Genomic DNA, 15,873 nt, shown 5'->3' with positions numbered 1-15,873 from the left:
GGGCGCTTCAGGGCTTAAACTGAAGCGCCCAGGGAGAGTGTCAATTGGTGACGCTTTCCTCGTCTCCCAGGGGAGGGCCTTGAGGCACCTTTGCTGGACTGAGGAGGTCACGCCCATAGGAGCTGTGATCTTCTCAGCCCAGCAAAGTTCAGCTCAGGCAGCCAGGTGTCTGCGCAAATCACGCATGTCTGCTCCTGGCTGGCTGACCTGAACATGAAGAGTGTCTGTCAGGCTGACCTTTGTTTAGCCTGACAGATACTTTTCATGGGGTGGGGGAGGCATGGCCCCTCCGCCCTAAAGGACGGGCCGCCACTGAACCACCTCCAGATAGCTGCAAATCACCTGTCATCTTTGGGGTTCACTGTCAACATGTATTTCGCCTAGGAAATAGTCCAGGACACTCAGGTTATGATTCCATATGTTAGTCTCGGTCCTGGATTTCAGTGCAGTCAATTCTGTGGCTGCTGGGACTGATGGCCCCCTTTACTGTGCTGGTCGAGCGCGTGAGGAGGCATATGTGTGCTCTGCATTGGGGTTTGAAGTCCCAGTGAGCCTGACATCTAGAGGAACTCTCTGATCACGTTCAGATTTTGGAAGAGATCTGCAGTGGTGGTTTCTGGACTGTGACTGGGTCAGTGGCACACCCCTCTTGCCCCTTTCCCAGAGCTGACAGTCATTGAGGCATCCTTCTAGGAGAGGTGAAGATCAGAGGCCTCTATTCTCCAGTGGGGTCCCGGCTACACCTCAGCTGGTACAGATGCTCACAGACAACACCATTGCCATTTGGTACTGCAAGAAATAGGTTTGGGTCATGGACACTGTGCCAGGAAGCCTTGAGCCTCTGCAAATGACTGAACCAACAAGGGATTTCCCTAGAGGTGAACCACCTTCCAGGATTCTTGAATGCCAGACTAGATGAGCTCAGCCTTTGAAGCCTAGTGGATCACAAATGGTAATTACACCAGGAGGTGGTGCAAGGTCTCTTCTGCAAATGGGGAGAGCATAGGCTCCATATATTTGTAACAGTCTAAAACATGCAATGTCAGCACTTGCTCCGCTGTGCCTTCTGCCTCGAGTGGGCCTTTGGACTCCTGTGAGCCCTAGAACCGATACCATTCCTGACCAGAGTTCTCAAGAATAGCGGGATCTAGAGGACAGGGCACAAGTGGACCTAGTATTTCTGGGCTGGGCACCAGAATATGGTAGTGGAGCAACTGGATTTACGCACTTGTTCTCCAATCAGGCTGCCCCTCCTTAAGGGAAGGGATCTGCTCCTGAGCATTCCCTGTCTTCACCTTCATGCTTGGTGTTCGAGTGCTATCGCTGAACAATTTAGTTTAGCTCTCAGTTTTAGAGGTCATATACTCTTGGCCAACACTATGATGCTACATCATTCCTCCACCTCTGTCCAATCCTCCTATACAGCATTTGGAGACAACCCAAAATGGTGACTTCAAGTTTTCTCTGGTAAGAGCTCCTCTAAGAGCCTCAGTCCTTCCCCTATCTGCCTGATCCATTTCCACCAAAACTTTAAAGGCGAGCATCCTTGTTCCAGTGGATCTGGGACTGGTGTAGGGTGTGGCAGACTATAGTGGCATACAGTGCAGTATCATAGAATGCAGTGAGTATAAATTAGAGTGGTGCATAGGAGAGTGCAGTGCTGCAGAGTGGAGTGCCATAGAGTGCAGTGGTGTAGAGTGGAATGGTACAGACTAGAGTGAAGTGGCGTAGAGTGCGGTGTTGCAGAGTGGCTTAGATTGGAGTGGCGTAGTGTGGAGTTGTGCAGAGTATAGTGGAGTAGGCCAGACTGGCATAGAGTGGAGTTGTGAGGAGAATAGTGGAGTAGCCCAAACTGGAATGATGTAGAGTGCATTGACAAAGAGTGCAGTGGTGTAGAGTACATTGGCAGAGGGTGTAGAGTAGAATGGCACAGAGTGAAGTGGACTGGTGCAGAGTACAGTGCAATAGTATGGTTTAAAGTGGAGTGGTGTAAAGTAGAGTGAAGAGGCGTAGAGTATTATGCATGGTGTGGTAGCATTATGCCATTACATACAACGCATTTTCATTTGAAATTACCATTACATTTGCACAGGCATACAATAATTAAGCATATAATGAAACTATACAGCACACAAATCATAATGGGTGGAAATTGTATCACCTATTGTATTGATTTGTTTTGATCATATTAAATTATCTATTTCCAACACACTTCTGAATTCATAAAATTGTGCTTCATTTGTGCTTTGCCAATTCTGATATATTCTGAAATACTTGCACAGTTCATTTAAATGTTGTTGTGTTCTAGACAAAAACTCTTTCCTACCCCTGCCCACCCCTGTATCCAGCAAGAATGTCTAATAAATCCCTCAGAAGACAGCCTGACATTTGACGTATGTCTCTGAATGCGCAGCAAATTTGGCAATATAATAACAAGATTTACAGCCCTGATTACAGAAAAGGAACACTCATTGAAAAATACAGGGAGAGGTGTGTGAAAAGGACCTGCTCTTCTGTCTGGTATGCTTTGACAAAAAAAGGGGTATTACAAAGCCAGCGCTGGGAACAAGGACAACGGCAGAAGGGGGAAGCCAAGTGTGAGGGAGGTGACAACACGATCAATGGCAGGAGGGACCACAGGAACAATATAAGGTTGGGGGGAGGGACAGACGGGTGGGACAGTATGACAGCATTGGGTCTGTGGGTCTGAGGAAGACAGAGGAGGTAGAAGTACACAAAGAGAGACTGCTGAAAAAGACACACTCTAGAGTGCCCGGAGGCCACCGAAATCATCTGCGGCGTACCCCAGGGTTTGTACCTCAGCCTGACCCTCTTCAACATCTACATGGCCCGATCCCACAACTGCAACATCATCTCATATGCCGACGACACCCAGCTGATCCTCTCCCTCACCAAGGACTCCGCCAAGACCTGATTCCACAAAGGAATGAAGACCATTGCTCAATGGATAAAGAGCAGCTGCCTCAAACTCAATTCCGACAAGATGGAAATCCTCATCTTCGGCTCCACCCTCTCCGCATGGGATGAATTCTGGTGGCCTGCCACTCTCGGAACCGCTCTGACTCCCACCGACCACGCATGCAACCTAGGATTCATCTTGGGCCCCTCACTATCCATGACCCAGCAAGTCAAAGCCATCTCCTCTTCCTGCCTCAACACCCTCTGCATGCTCCGAAAGATCTACAAATGGATACCCACCGAAACCAGAAGAACAGTCACCCAAGCCCTCATAAGCAGCAAACTGGACTACGACAATGCCCTCTATGCAGGAACCACGGCCAAACTCCAGAAGAGGCTGCAACGCATCCAGAACGCCTCCGCCTGCCTCATCCTGGACATCCTCCGCCACTGCCACATCACAGACCACCTGAAAAACCTGCGCTGGCTCCCAATCAACAAGAGAATCACCTTCAAACTCCTCACCCACACTCACAAAGCACTGCACAACACCGGACCAGAATACCTCAACAGACGACTTTCCTTCTACACCCCGACCCGGCATCTCCGCTCCGCCGACCTTGCCATTGCAACCGTCCCACGCGTTTGCAGAACTACAACCAGCGGTAGATCATTCTTGCACCTCGCTGCCAAAACTTGGAACACTCTTCCCACCTATCTGCGCCAGACCAAAGACCCCCTTACCTTCAGGAAACTTCTCAAGACCTGGCTGTTTGAGCAGTAGCAGCACCTCCCCCCCACTTTCTCACCCCTCCCCTCCTCAGCGTCTTCAGACCCTCATGGGTGAGTAGTGCGCTTTACAAATCCCTGATTGATTGATTGAAACACACAGAAAAAAGTAGAGGCTGAAAAAATGAGCAGTAGAAGGATATAAGTAATGCACCCATGCTTTATGAGAGGGACATACACACGAAGAGGAAGACTACACCAGAAAGAACAAAAAGCCATTTCCAATGTGGTGAAAAAACTGTCCCCTATCATCTGGCGAGTTATATTTGAAGGAGTGGTCCTACACCAAAAGGCACAAGGACAGAACCTACCAAAGAACTGTGGTTTAAGGAATTGTTTGAAGGAATGAGTGGGATGGTTAAGGGAAATTCAATGTCAAATGTCAAAAATGTTCATTTTGCATCATAAAACAAATCTTGGGTCCACTGTCACATACTGAGCCCACCTGGGATGCACCAAGCCTTGGAGCCAGCAGAGGGATGAATCCATCAGTGATTCTTAGCACTACGTATTTCAAGAAAATAAAGTGTTGTATTGAGTTACATTTTTTTGGGTGGTGGCGGGGTTAGTTTCTGTTTTTTCAGGCATGCGTTTATGGTATTTGATGGTCTCCACTATATGGGTGTCTGTGTTAATGGTACCAATTGCAGAATAGTACCAGTTACCGATGGTCAGTACTACAGTGCATTGGTGGGGGTCGGCAGCATCCAGTTGGCTGGTTTCAGTAGTGGAGCAGCTGAGGGCAATGCACCAGTGCGGTACACACCATTTTAAATTAATTATGTGCAGGTACTCAGTACGTAACCATTTAAAGCGCTGTCTAGGACATGACCTAGGCCAGTGGTTCCCAACCTTTTGACTTCTGTGGCACCCCACTTTATCATTACTGGAGCCCAGGGACCCCCAACTGAATCTTTATTGGAATCCGGGGACCCCCCACTGAGTCATTACTTAAAGCTGGGGGCCTAATCTGTTAATATTATTTACTTTTCTAAGCAGTCGTGGACCCCCTGAGGAGGCTTTGCGGACCCCAGGGGTCCCCGGACCACAGGTTGGGAACCAGTGACCTAGGCAAAATAAAAGTGCTGCTCAGCTCCATGAGATACGTGTTTTGTGAAGTGAACACATCTGCCTGGGAACTGGAGCACCCGTTACAAAGGACAACCCGATCCAGTAACATATATTTGAAATCAGACCTCTCCGTAGTGTCGAACCCCCATTAATGCACGCCTGGGCTTTCCTTTACAAAGGTGGTTAACCCAAAATGTTCAGTTCTGTGCAATGCAGATGAACCAAGACTAAAACCAGGACCACTATAGTTATGTGGCAAGAGAGGACCACATTACACGGTGGGGTTTAGTAAACTATGCGGCAAGAAAAGACAAAATATGGAGCACATTTTGTAATAGTATTACTTCTTTATTTTGTTATATTTAAACTCAGTAACACTGTCTGTGCATTGGTCCCACGTCATTAGCACAATTTTAATATCCAAATATCGCAATAAGCAACAAAAAAGTGATCGGTCCAGGTTTGCAAACGGCCTCTCACTACACGGAAACACAGGTAGCTGCATTTTTAGTACCCTTTTAACTGTTTGAGCCAGAAGCTTTTTTACTTTAAAATCTGCAAAATATTAGGGAAATAATGGACTATGTGGCAAATTTATAATTATGCAAAACATTGCTGTGGCCGCACAATCGCACAATTCCAGTGACCCAACTATATATGACTCACTGAATGTGTTAGACTGAGAAGAAAAGTCTCCGATGAGAATGCAGGGGCTGATGAAACAGAAGCGGGTGACATTCCTAGCCCGTCTCACCCCACACCGGAGCCACTTCCCCTACAGCTTCAGGGTATAAATGTGTGCACGAGAAAGGCCCCCTTGACCCGGGGAGTTACAGGCCCCCAGTGCTGACTCCAGCCTGCTCAGACCAGGAGCGTCCCACCCACGGGGCTGTCACCTGCCCACTACAGGTACCAGAAGCCTCCGCGAGACAGACACACCCAGCTGGTGCGCGCGGCTGAAAACAGCCCATCCAATCACAACCCCGCTCTTCCTCGGGAGCCAATCAATGATAACCGGACTGTTCACCTGACGGCCGCAGATATCGCTATCACCTGTTTCACCTCTCTGCCGCCAAGATATCACGGACGCCTTGGATTGGCCAGGAGGTTGTCACATGACCGAAATAGGCGTGGCCGGTAATCATCGGAGAGCCGCTGATTTGTCCGAAGGTGGCCACGTGACCTACTGGCGCGCCAGACTGTGGATTTAAAAAGGGTCAGAGTTGCCACTGAGTTGGTTTGTGTTGTTCATGTTGTCTTTGGAAGTTCTCTCGCCCACATCTATGTGCGTAGTTTGTTACTAGCAATAGTTCTGAGTTGTATCGCTCACCGAGCGTTCTCAGGTGGTTGTGTTTTGTAATTGACTTGTTTTGTGTTTTAGGACCTTGATGCTTCTCTTTCCTGGAAGAAAAGGTGGGATGGCGGCTCAAGATGGAGGTGGGTGAGCGAGAGGTGGTGGGATCTTTATTTTAAATAACTTGTAAATCTTTGTTTGTTTTGCAGTTCGCTATTCTTTTTTCCGTAATCCGCCTCGAAGCTGCGTTATCCCAGGTGTTCCCTCTGCGGAGCTGTCGTGGCTCCCTTTAAACTTCTACAATTGTTTACTGTTTTATTTTTGTCTTGGTCTGGCTGTTAACTTTCCAATTAAAGGTAAACTTCTGAACAAAACGTTTTAACTGTTTAGTGTTTATGTATTTCAGCTCTGGCCGGTTGCACTTTGATAATTTTGAGTGTTTCTGTTGTAGTGTTTACTATGAAATGTTTTCGCCATTGCCAAGTGCTTTTATTTCCGTTTCCTTAATAAGACGCTGGTCTTCCTTTCAGAGCATTTATGGTTAAATGACTTGTTAACGGTATTTTTCTTTAGTAATACACTATTGTGTTCTGGGACTTGTAGTTCAGTGTAAAATTGGAATAACGCCCATGAAAACAAAATGCGTTCTGGAAGGGAATCGCTGGTCTGGGGGACACTAGGGTTCTCTAAACGCTATAGCAAGTAAGTATGCTAGCAGGTTTAATTACACTCACTTGCAGGTACGGTGCAGCTGTGTCCGGTCTCGCAAGAGTGAACCGCGGTGTAACACGAACTGCAGAGGACGGACACTGACAGTTCGCTTTCTTTGAGAGCGGTGCATGTTGGAGCTCGTGTTGTAGGTGGAAGAGGGCACACTCTTCTATGACTTGTGTTTGGGGGGAATTTTGTGCGGGCCGTCGAAATTGAAGTTCGTTTTATTACGATATTGTTCGGTAAAACTGTGGGGAGGGATTTTCCCCACCCACCCAGGTGATTCCTGCAGCCCGTGTCTCTGGCTCGAAGGTAAAGTACCATGTTAAGATGCAGCTCTGAGGTGTGCAAGGGCGCTTCTCAAAGGCTCCGGACTGCTTGGAGCACTGGGTCTGGAGTTGGAGAAGTGGGGGAAGCACCTCAAGGGTGAGGAAGGCTTCTTTTGGCTGTGGGAGGCGGTGCTGGTCGTCACTCTCGGGGTGCTGTGATTCCTTAGCTGTGTGTTGGGATCTGTTAGTAAGAAATATCTTCCCCGTTGCAGAGTTCTCTCCCGTCTTCGGACCATTACGAGGCTCTGTACCGTGTAGGGGTACCTTTATCCCGTATGAGGCGGTGGTCTCGGGGCCGCTGTATTTACATTCCATGTTCTTTTGCGGGTGGAGTGCATTGCAACATCCATTTTTTGCAGACTTGCTGGTTGTCTCCTATAACGTCTCGTCAGAGTACAGTTGACCTTGGCAAGAGAGGGGGGGGGGGGGATGTACTGAACTGAGATTCCCTTTTTGATTTGCTTCCGCCCTCCACCGACCCCTCCCAAATTGAGTAGTTTCCTACGAATGGTTGTTTTCACTTCATAGGTTCAGTACCGCGAGCTAGTACACCGTGGTATAGTTTGTACTCGCAGTTCAGACCCCATTTCTCTGGCTGCCGGTCTTTAGATAGGTCCTCGAGTGGGTCTTGCTTGCAGACATTAATTCAGTGACCTCTGCTCGGCAACTGGTGATGCATTTGCTTGTAGTCAGGCTCCATACACGCGGTTAGGGAGGACACACGCAACAATAGTCTATTATCGTAACGGTGTACACAGGAACACAATGAGCCCTGAAAACTGGAGAAAAAAATATTAACTGCAGAAACTCTGCCTTGTGACTAATGTACGTCATCAGTGTGATTGGGTAAAGTGAGTGCCCTCGTTCGATGAACAAAGCCATCTTTGAAGTTACAGCTTCAAAGGTGTTTGAGAGACAAATCATACCCTGCCATCATAAAACTGTCTTCGACGAACTACAGATCTGTGTAGGCAAAGAATGACTCTCAGACCCATGTTTCTGAGGGCAACAATCACCCTTCAATGAACAGATCTGGGGAGTGTCAACTCATTTCTCCCTGGCTGAAGAATGAACTTGCCTACTTGTTTCTCTTCAGTTAAATATCTGTCTAGTGTGGAGGGACATATTTTCACGACTTGCAACATCCTGCATGGCTCGGATTTATCTGTTAAATGGTTTGTGGGTAAAATGATTATAACAAATCTCCCAAGTGGCCTTTTTGGCTCACGTTTTAGGATAGTGGAGTGCCCGTTTTGAATTGGTAAGTACCCTCATTCCAGCTCAGAAGTAAAGTTCTCTTCCTGAGGCTACAGCCTGTTTTAATAACTAATACCCTGACCTGTAAATAACAAACTAAATGAAATTGACTACCAATGTAGTCATTTACTAGTTGTGTAGTCTCTGTAGTCAGACCTTACACCAGAACTTTCCATCTACTTGCCACCATGAGGCCTTCACTTGGATCTGAAGCTAAATTGTATAAACATAGTGGTAAGGAGTTATATATATTTTTCCTTGGTGGCACCCTATATTCATCAATTCTGTTTGCAGTGTTACAACTTCTAACTTGCTCTAGTGCTTTTGAGGGTCCTGAAGGTTGTGGGATTCTCAATACCTTTTTGCTGTACTTTTGATCTTGCTATTAGGTGCAGATTCTGAATGCCATAACTGACAAGCTGACTTAACCACGGCAAAGGTACCACTTGCATACTGCAAAGGATAGGTCCCCGTGGCTTATCCCACGAACAGTACATAATCTGATTCCTGCTGATCAATTTCCAGAACTAATTCTGTAATGTTTGAAATTAACTATAAAAGGAATCCTTATGAAGACAAGGATTGTGGACAGGAACACAGTGGATAGGTTCTAATCCATACATTTTCTGGGGCGTATCTTTGTCAGGAGGAGGGGGGAAGCTTCAGATTTTCCAACAAAGGTTAAAACACATTTTACAAGGGCAGGGTACATGAAAGGGACTTAAGGGGCAGTGGGAAGCAAGAAGAATGCTGATTGGTAGGTGGAGCTGGGTGGAAAAGTGTTTGGTAAACTTACCAACATTTTTTTGAAGACTCAAAACAGAAAGGAAGCCTGCGTTTTCACCTGTATGTAAAAATTCCTGGTGCAATCCAACAAACACTTGTCCATACATGACAAAGAACCTTTATCCAAATATTTACTGAAAAGTATATCGGAGGGGAGAGCGTGTTGACTGTGTAGGAAGCTGGTGTGTGGTGAGCACCTATGGTGTTATCACCTTATACCAGGTATCCCCTGTTAGTGAGGTGTAGGCAGTATCTAGGATGCCAGGGCTCTCGAGGTAATTTGTCTGAGGAGCCAAGACTTACCTGGGAGACGTGTAAAGCTTATGCAATACCACTCGTCACACACCACTTAGACACATGAAAGAACAGTGTTACAAAAATAAATGCTTCATTATGGTAACACAAATATTAGAATACTAATAGGCACCCCCCCTTAACTGGAGGTAAGTAGACACTGTTGTGTACACATTAGTAATTGGATAAACATGGAAAGCAGTGAGCACTGGTAAAAGCAATAGTGGTGAGGGCCAAACCATTCTACTAAAAGTGGAATATGAAGTCCTCCACCCAAAGATGTGGAATTGGGAGGAGGAACTAGGAACCCCAAAAGGTAAGTATCCCGGTGCATCCCCCAGCAACCAGGATAGGTAAGTACATGTTCCTTAGTCCCAACAAGACGACTTTGGAAGAGGGAATGCAAGACCCAGACAAGAGGATCTCCAAAGGAACGGAATAACATCATGTTCATGATGCTGTCCTGTTGTGTCAGGAGCTGGATAACCACCAAGCTTTGGCAAATGGAGGAGATGGTGTGCAAGGCTGAAAAGTACCAAGAAGGTCCAGGAAACTCAACCCAAGGAGGAGTCTGGTGGGTGACCTTTAGCAGCTGGGAGTTAAGAGGTACCCCCCACAGGCAGCAGGCAAAGGAGTTGCAGTGAGGTCCACTCACTATCCCTGAAGTGTCCCACCCCGCTGTAGCAGCAGGCAGGAGACTGTTGTAGAAAGAAGTGGTGGGGGCCAGGGCTACCTAAAGCATGAAGATTCCTTGGAGGAACAAACCAGGCTTGGTAACTGCAAGAGTTGCTGTGCACGGGGTCCTGCTTGAAGAGGCAAGGGCTCGCCATCTCCCAGTTGGACAGCTGGTAGATGGGATAAAGGGGACCGCTCCTGCAATGCTGGATCCATGCAGCTCTAGGGATAGAAGATACAAGTGGCCAACTGGAGTTCTGACCCCCCCCCACCCACACACACACACACACACGGTGTAGTTATTCCCTTTCCATTATCTGGTTTGATGCCAGAGCAGTCTCTAGAGGTCCCTGGATTGGTGCAAACCAGTTTATGCAAGTTGATATCAAATGTGCCCTTCAAGGCATACCAGTAGCTTGGGGAGGCTACCGCTACCAAGCCATGTTACACCTTCCCAATGGAGATGGTGTTACCTCCCTCTCCCACAGGAAATCCTTTATTCTGCCTTACCCTGCTTGAGCTGGTCAAGCAGCAGAGGACAATCTGCAGGGTGGTAGTTCAGGTTGTCTTAAACCCCACAGGACTAGTTAGAGCAATGCCAGGGGGTGTTCTCTAAGGAGCCCCTAGAGTACATGGCATACAGCCAATACTGGCAACAGTAGTAGGGTGTGTTTCTGACCTGTTTGATACGTTCAATGGCCATGTTTAGAGTTAGCATTATGTAGCTGGACACAGGGTAAAATGGCTTCCCCTGCACTTAAAAGTCCAGTATAATGAAACTGGTGTTCATGGGTCACCTCTGCTCAGGCAGGGGTGCCTTCAGACACTGGTACCTGCACCCTGCCCTCTGGGATAGGAGGGCCTGACATAGGGATGTCTTAAAGTGACTTGGTGCATTGACCTGTAGTGAAAGGGTGAATGTACCTTCTCAAGCAGGTTCAGATAGCAGGCCTGCGGATGCACTTTGCATTGGCTCTTATGGGTGGCACAATACATGCTGCAGCTCATGGGGAACTGCTGATGCCCTTGGTACCCAAGTACCATTTACAAGAGATTTGCATGGGAGCACCAGTATGCCACCTGTGGGGGTGCCAAGTCTTACACAACTTACAGGAGAGCAGTCCCTGAGGTCCTGGTTAGCCAGGAAAAAGTGTGTGTGTGTGTGGGGGGGGGGGGTGTAACCATTCCTAGAGGGTACTTTTCTACACTGCCCAGTGAGTGCAGAGTGTTTGGATATAAATGTAGCTTAAAGTGGAAGTTGTCAATTTAATAGGTGTGGGGGGGGGGGGGGGGCTGCAAGATGCTAGTGTCCTGCCACGCTATTGTAGGTCTGTTAGCAATAGTTCCTTTCATATTTTCCCTAGCCTGTCTTGTTATACTTTTACTTTTGACTTTGTTTTTACTTTTTTTACATCCATTTTTTTACTTCTATTTCTTTTTTTTACACTTCTACTATTCTTTCTTTTTTTTACACTTCTACTATTCTTTCTTTTTTACACTTCTACTATTCTTTCTTTTTTACACTTCTACTATTCTTTCTCTTTTTTACACTTCTACTATTCTTTCTCTTTTTTACACTTCTACTATTCTTTCTTTTTTTTACACTTCTACTATTCTTTCTTTTTTTTACACTTCTACTATTCTTTCTTTTTTTTACACTTCTACTATTCTTTCTTTTTACACTTCTACTATTTCTTTTTTACACTTCTACTCTTTTTTACACTTCTACTCTTTCTTTTTTTTACACTTCTACTCTCTTTTTTTACACTTCTACTCTTCTTTCTTTTTTTTTTACACTTCTACTCTTCTTTCTTTTTTTTTACACTTCTACTCTTCTTTCTTTTTTTTACACTTCTACTCTTCTTTCTTTTTTTTTACACTTCTACTTCTTTCTTTTTTTTACACTTCTACTTCTTTCTTTTTTTTTTACACTTCTACTCTTCTTTCTTTTTTTTTTTACACTTCTACTCTTCTTTCTTTTTTTTTTTACACTTCTACTCTTCTTTCTTTTTTTTTTTTACACTTCTACTCTTCTTTCTTTTTTTTTTTTACACTTCTACTCTTCTTTCTTTTTTTTTTTTACACTTCTACTCTTCTTTCTTTTTTTTTTTTACACTTCTACTCTTCTTTCTTTTTTTTTTTTACACTTCTACTCTTCTTTCTTTTTTTTTTTTTACACTTCTACTCTTCTTTCTTTTTTTTTTTTTACACTTCTATTATGGTATGACTAAATTAAAAAAAAGAGGCTTTAATTTAAGCCTGACCTCAGCACTGCAGCCGGGGCCCCGGTGGGCATCCGAATTCCTTTCTGGGTGCACACTGGCGGAACCGGCTGTAGTGCTGACGTCTACAGAGAGGTGGCAGAAATTGGCGCCATCTGTCACCTCTCTCGAGATAGCCTGAATTCTGGCACCCAAGGGCCGCTCAGAATGCCTCTATTTGGGCATCTCGCAGTGAAATCTCATCTCTAGAGAACTCCTTGTGGAGGAAGAGCTGCTAGCTTTGACACTGGAAGGACTTACTGCTGGCACGGTATGCACAAATGATTAAGTCACTGTCCCAGTCTGATATTGGCTTTTCCACTGGCGCTTTGGACCAATTTGTCCATTCTTACAGATTTCCCACAGCTTCAGAAGCAGCCTTTGGTTTCTCAGTGCTGCACCAATTCCTGAAGCATAGATGGTCGTTAAGCTGCCTACATATCTGCTTGGAACCAATCAGCTTAAGCTGCAGCATTAAGGGTAAGTCATAGGTTTATGATTTTCAATTATTGGAAAAGAAAATGGAGGTAACTAAACCATGGAAATCCAATTTTAAGGAAAGGTAATTCAAATTACCATAAAATAAACTGGATTCAGTAAGCAATACGATTTGAAGACTGCAGTAGAATATACATCAACAAAGGGGAAACTGTCCCATATTAAATCCCTATTAGGATTAGTTTTGAGTGTACTAATACCAGAAAACATTTCATTAAACTACTATTGAGCATGACTGCATTTATACATGTTTCTAAAGGGTGTTTGCGTTATGGACCAATAGAACTGTAATTCAAGGTTAAAATGGAAATTTACACCTTAAGCTTTTCTATGAAATGGTGAATGCCCGTTCCCTCTGCAACATTTCATTCAGCAGTCATAGTTCATGAAATGACTTGCACTTCAAACTGATTTGTAAGGTGCGTCTATAGTAGCATTAATAGAGTAAGGTGGATTTCCATAGGCCTTGGGTGTATTTTACGCAGTGGATTTTGGGGATGGTGAGGTTTGGAGGCTGCGCTAAGTACTGGAGAGAGCTTAAATATATGCGCTTGCGAGCGCCTCTTCAGATAAATAGTGCCTGCTAGCCTTTGTCATAGTCTCAACTTAATATGGTGGCTCTAGCCCTTTTACACTGATACTCCAGGGTAGTGTACATGTGGGGTAGCTGCTGAGGCTGTTTTGAATGCAAACGTCTATTTTGAGTGCCATTAACACCCTCTAAAATTTAGGTTGTGAGATTCTGTTACTGTGTAACTGGCAAGCCTTTGTCCTGCCTCTTAAATGTTTTCAGTCATTTATATTCAACCTTTTTATTGGATTCTCCTTTCCTACTGTCTTGAAAATATAAATGTCAAAACATAAAACTTGCTGTTTTATGCTGACTCTGGCACCCTAGTTGGGGCCCCATATGGCTGCCTGTTTTCTTGGTATGTCGCAAGGGGAGTGGGGGGGGGGGGGGGGGGGGGAGAGACTGGTTGTAGTTGTGTCCATGGAAGAGATTGGTCTGATCTCACACCTCGACTTAAGGATTCCAAGAGCACCCCAGAGTGCCTTTCTTGATAGACTGCAGTCAAATCTTCTCCCTATTACCAGAAGTGGCAACCTTGGAGTGAGGCAAAAACTGGAGCCCTCGTGACTGGAGTCAGTGTCTTGCTGTAGGTTCATTATTTTGATATAGCAAGTTAAGAGGATTATTTTATTCGCTGTCCATGTTTTGTAGTACTTATCTTTGCAAAATGAATAGTGTGCATAGTGGTTTCAGCTCCTAATGTGTTGTGGTTTTCTGCAGCTGAACTGGTGTTCCTCAGTTGTCCACTTTGCTGTGTGAAGCCTGTCCTTGCATCAGACACTGCCTGCACTACAAAAAGTAAGTTAAGGATTCATAAATTGAATGTTACATGCACTCACATGTTACACATGTGATTGTAGTTTATAGCCTGAGGTGGTGGTATGGCAGGTGTAAGGTGAGATTGCTGTGAGGACTGGAGGGGACTTGGGAGAATAGAACGTTTATCAAGAGGTAAGAGTAGCTTACTGTGCCATGAGAACTAACCGATGTATTGCACCAGGGCTGTGTCCATCAGATCCTACTGTTATGCAATATTTTGTAAGGTAAATTTAGAATGGTTTAATGGTCCAGGACATGAAGCTAATTACGACGAAAAGAAGGCTCACAATATGAGAACTTCACCAGGAGAGACTGGAGTATTTAACTGTTTGCACAAATCTGTCATGTGCTTTATTATAATCCAGGATCTGTAAAGTGCATCAAATCACCTGTGAGGGTCTCAAGGTGCTTAATTGTAGGCACTGAGAGCCTAGGTTATTTACCGAGAATCACAGTACGTTGATCTGATAATGGAACCTAGTTACCCCAGTTCCAAAGTCGATAGCTCAGGCCATTACACCACACCATCTCCCTCCAGCTTTGCATCAATTGGCTAAAGCTTTAAATAAGGCTGCAGGAAAACGAGAGATCCAAGAGCATAGAAAGCAACCTGAACCATATTTTTACAGGAGGAAAAATTGAACGTGCACTTGATCCCATGCCAAAAGATGTGTTCCATAGCAGATGACTCCCATCAAGTACACGTGTCTATGTATATATTCCCCCCCCCCCCCCAAATATCTCTTTGGTAATCCTCACTCCTTGAATTGAAACTTGAGCTGCTGTGCCACCCTTTAATGCAGCTTCCTCATGCTGTAATCTGTACTTTCATATAAAGTCCGCAACCCTACATGCAGACATACTGCATGCATGTAGGGTTGTCTTTTTCAGAATAATGATCGAAAATGCTGTTATTTCTACTTACCAAGGGTGGCACAGCAACTCAAGCTTCAAGGAGTGAAGATTGCCAAAGGGGTTGATGTGCACATGAAACATCAATTTAAAGTCTGCTCACAATGCAGTTGACCTGTGCATACTCCATTTTTAATTTACATGCCTTTAATATACTGGCATGCTTGTGAGGGCCTTCTCACTGTAGGTTGAGGGGTGGGGGGGAAATGTCTGCTGCTTGCTTTTCAGCAGACTGGAGAAAACCTGTAAAGAGTCTGTTAGACTTAGTTAATTTTGGATGCTTCAACACTTGTGGTGGCTGTAGCTACCCTCACTCACTTTCTTCATCTTGTTTTCTTGTAGGTGACCCATCCCACAGGAAGCCTCTTGGAGGAAATCTTTGGTGACCAGGCCTTGTCTCGCTTCACATTAAGAAATAAAGTATTGAACTGAACTTTTGTGTCAGTGCTAATTTTTGAGAGAATGGCAACAAGTGATCAAGGTTTCCTCGGAGGGGTGCTCCTGTGAGCTACTTTGCAAATAGCTTTGAGGTCCATGTCTAGAAAATGCTATATAGCACTGATTGTGCTGGGTAGTGACATACTTTTACAAAATTGCTTCTCCCTTAAGCTTCTTCCCAATGGAAGCTCACTCAACATTTCTTCATACATAGCTATTCAGTAAGCAAAAGATCAAGCAACAACTCAA

The 15,873-nt window shown here is 45.1% G+C and overlaps 1 long non-coding RNA gene across 1 annotated transcript; it reads left to right on the top strand.

Moving 5' to 3' along the window:
• The first annotated feature begins 5,955 nt into the window (after positions 1-5,955).
• LOC138267811 (uncharacterized) lies at positions 5,956-15,619 on the top strand. Its single transcript, XR_011199869.1, has 4 exons — positions 5,956-6,064; positions 6,161-6,216; positions 14,176-14,253; positions 15,529-15,619. It is a non-coding gene; the product is annotated as an uncharacterized lncRNA (long non-coding RNA).
• Positions 15,620-15,873: the final 254 nt, after the last annotated feature.

This window comes from Pleurodeles waltl, chromosome 12 (assembly GCF_031143425.1).
Source record: "Pleurodeles waltl isolate 20211129_DDA chromosome 12, aPleWal1.hap1.20221129, whole genome shotgun sequence".
Taxonomy (NCBI): Eukaryota; Metazoa; Chordata; class Amphibia; order Caudata; family Salamandridae; genus Pleurodeles; species Pleurodeles waltl.
This window is presented reverse-complemented; position numbering and strand designations above follow the sequence as displayed.